At 45.2% G+C, this 3,794-nt stretch overlaps 1 pseudogene; it reads right to left on the bottom strand.

Moving 5' to 3' along the window:
- Positions 1–644: 644 nt before the first annotated feature.
- On the bottom strand, positions 645–1,967 carry LOC101577395 (annotated as a pseudogene).
- Between the last annotated feature and the right edge of the window lie 1,827 nt (positions 1,968–3,794).

The raw sequence follows: 3,794 nt of genomic DNA, 5'->3' as shown, positions 1-3,794 counted from the left end.
CAGGTCAGTAGCACCTAACACCTCTGAAAATCCATGAGAGACATCCCAGTTAACAAAGTCACCCAGCAGCGTTAGTGGTGGCCAGTAAAATATATAAGTACCGTATACTAACTGATTGCACAACTGGAGTTTCTGACCAATAAAATGGAGTGCTCACCGTGCTCTAGGTTACTGCAGAGCAGGGGTTATAGATTAGATTATAGATCTGTAGATGAGATGTGACATCATTAATTCTCTTTGTTTCATTGTATGACCAGGATCACCCAGAATGTATACCAGACTGCATTCTGTAGGGAGGAGAGCTATTTTGCCATTTTCACACCTGCCAGTTCTGCTAAGACAGAGCTCACAGGTTTGCCTAGTCCCCCTCTCAAAGTGTGTGCTCTACAAGCTCAACCTGGTGAAAATCCATTGTGATTTCATACATAAGAGAAGGTACTTTCTCATTACTTTTAAAAGCTGTTAGGTTTATTTTCTTTTCTATTTTTCCAATGAACAAGTGTTTATTGAGTGCCTACTGTGTGCCAGGCAATGTTCTACATCCCCGAAAGAAACAAGATAGAAGCAGCAAACAAATTGTGAAAGAAAGGGGCAGCTGAAGATGGCTGAGGAAGTGAGGAGCCCAAGGTGACAAGGACTCTGGCTTAAGCCTCCTCTTCAGCCTTCTCTCCAAAATATTCTTCCTCTTCTGTAGTGGCATCCTGGTATTGCTGGTACTCGGATACCAGGTCATTCATGTTGTTCTCAGGCTCGGTGAACTCCATCCTGTTCATGCCCTTGCCCGTGTACCAGTGCAGGAAGGCCTTGATCTGGAACATGACTGTGAACTGTTCTGAGATGAGCTTGAACAGCTCTTGGATGGCTGTGCTGTTGCCAGTGAAGGTGACAACCATCTTGAGGCCACATGGTGGGTTGTCACACACAGCCATCTTCATGTTGCTGGGGATTCACTGCACGAAGTAGCTGCTGTTCTTGTTCTGTACTTTGAGCATCTGCCCATCCACCTCCTTCATGGACATGTGGGCTCAGAAGACAGTAGCCACCATAAGGTAGCCACCATGGCACAGGTCACAGGTGGCCATTATGTTCTTGGCATCAAAGACCCACTGGGTGAGCTCAGGCATGGTCAGGGTGTGGTACTGCTGGCTGCCCCAGCTGGTGAGAGGGGCAAAGCCTGCATGAAGAAGTGTAAGTGTGGGAAGGGCTCCATGTTCATGGCCAGCTTTTGCAGGTGTCAGCACTGAGTTGGCAAGGAAAGTTGAGGCAGGTAATGATGCTGCTCATGGTGGCTAAGACCAGGTGGTTGAGGTCCCCATAGGTGGGTGTGGTCAGTTTGAGGGTGTGGAAGCAGATGTCATACAGGTCCCCATTGTTGATGCAGTAGGTCTCATCTGTGTTCTCCACCAGCTGATGGGCAGAGAAGGTGGTGTTATAGGGCTCAACCATGGTGTCAGATACTTTGGGCAAGAGCATCATGCTGAAGGTGTTCATGATGCGGTCGGGGTAATCCTCTTGGATCTTGCTGATGAGCAGTGCACCCATGCAGGAGCTCATGCCCTCACCCAGAGAGTGAGTTAGCTGGAAGCCCTGCAGGCAGTCACAGCTCTCAGCCTCCTTCTGCACCACATCCAGGATAGAGTCCACCAGCTCAGCTCCCTCTGTGTAGTGGCCTGTGGCCCAGTTGTTACCTACCCTGACTGACCAAAAACAAAATTATCTGGACAAAAGGACCAGATCAAACATAAATCCATGATTCCAGGTTCGAGATCCACCAAAATAGCCCGAGGAATGTATTTGCCACCTGTGGCTTCATTGTACTACACGGAAATGCGGTCCAGCTGCAGGTCACTGTCCCCGTAGTAGGTGCCGGTAGGGTCAATGCAGTGCTCATCGCCGATCACCTCCCAAATCTTGGCACCGATCTGGTTGCCACATTGACCAGCCTGGATGTGCACAATTTCCCTCATGGTCAAAATTGTTTTGCTGTCTCCAAGGAATGTACTGGGCAAGAAAATATGTAGGTTTTTTTTTCCTTTGTGGTCACGGGTTGGAAGATTGGAAGAATGTGCCCCATAGGCTGGAGCAGCAAGATGCAAACACGATGGTAGAAAGATTCTGAGAGTTTTTTTTCCTGAAAAGTTAACTCAATACTTACCATAAGTCCCAGGTAAAATAAGCAACCTTAACTGGTTTCATACCAAGCCACCAGAAATGTTACCATTAAAATCTAGTGAATTTCTACACAGTAAAGAGATACAAGAGTCTGGTAGGTTATTTAAGAAGAGGGCTGCAGAATCATTTTGCAGAATGTACTTGACATCAAACATCCCTATGTATGTGTTTTCATGTTGCTTTTCCTGCTTTGGTTGTGAAGAACGAACACATCTACCCTGGCTTCTCTGGGCTCCATGTCCTTAATCAGCAGCCTGCAGCCCTTTGCCCATCTCAGCTGTGGATGCAATGACTGGAGGACAGGTAATAAGGAATAGCTAGCACTTCTCTCTCCCTTTAAGTCAGCGCTGCTGCCAAAAGCACACGAAGCACTTTCACGGCAGGGGTTGCTTTGCAGAGAAATCTGAATCTCCATGGAGCTGTGCTGCCTCAATCTATTTGCTTCCAGGCAGATAAACATACAAGGGCATCTCCCTTACGACCTCTTATCCATCACAAGTGGCTTAGAGAATAAAAAGGTTCTCCAGCCTCGAGATTCACTCCTACTCCTCCACCTATGTTTCTAACTATATTTTCTGTATTACTGGTAGAAGTTGTTAATAGTATGTTCATTCATTCAATACATTTTTATTATAAGCCCATATAGAGACATGATGAAGAGTTTAAAAGGCAGGCTCTGAAGCCAGATAGATTATCCTTGTGTCTCAGTTCTGATATTATCTCAGTACTTTCAGCTGCAAAGCATAACTGTCCCTGCCTTTGTACCAGCAGTTCTCACTTACTGGGGAGTTCCTCCTCTACAGAGCGCAGCAGATAGCCGAGTCGCCTCCTTCGGGACCTCAATCATCTCTCATGTGACGCTAACCCCATGCCCTGATCCTTCCTCCCCAGACCTTTCCCTTTTTCGCAGCATTCACAACACTGGAACATATCATCTACATCACTTTCTCCTTTTGTCTGTTGCCCAGAGTCTATCCTCCCCCTGCAAGAGTGCATTATGTACCTCAAGCACATAAGCAGCTGGTGTCACGAAGCAATGACTTTGTAATGCAACAGTGATTTATCATCCAAGAAGAGATGCATCAAATGAGTTCATTTATAGAAACACGATCTTTTTGGTCATGAAAATAATAAAAAGCTCATCAAAAAATAGAAATAAAAATTACAGTGTGTGTTATTAGTTGAATCCCCAGCAATCATTATAGATAGATATAACTAAGTGGCCTAAAGTTATGACATTAATGAGCACCAGAGCCCTGGGCTTACAGGTGGGCTCCTCAGACTTCATGATTGTTTTTCCTACCATATGATGGAGTAGGAAAAGAAAGAAAATTTGAGAATGGTCATCTTCACTTTTTTTCCTGCTTTCAATCAACAGATTGGATGAGGAATTCAAGAGGGAAGCTAAGCATAAGTTTCCATCATAATCAACATAGAAAAAAAAAAAACTATAATTGAGCTGTATAAAACTCCCAGTACTTAGTCTTGTTAGCTGCAGACTAGAAGAGCTTTCTCTCCATTGGTTTTCCGCTCCAATTTGTATGGAAGGCAGATAATCAATAATGGTGGAAGTGCTTGCCTGCAGGAAGTCAGATGCAATATGACTGCCTTTCCTTCCTTAG

The sequence above is a fragment of the Octodon degus genome, unplaced genomic scaffold, assembly GCF_000260255.1.
Source record: "Octodon degus isolate 3935 unplaced genomic scaffold, OctDeg1.0 scaffold00177, whole genome shotgun sequence".
NCBI classification, from domain to species: domain Eukaryota; kingdom Metazoa; phylum Chordata; class Mammalia; order Rodentia; family Octodontidae; genus Octodon; species Octodon degus.
The sequence above is the reverse complement of the archived record's forward strand: the minus strand, read 5'-3'. Positions and strand labels throughout refer to the sequence as shown.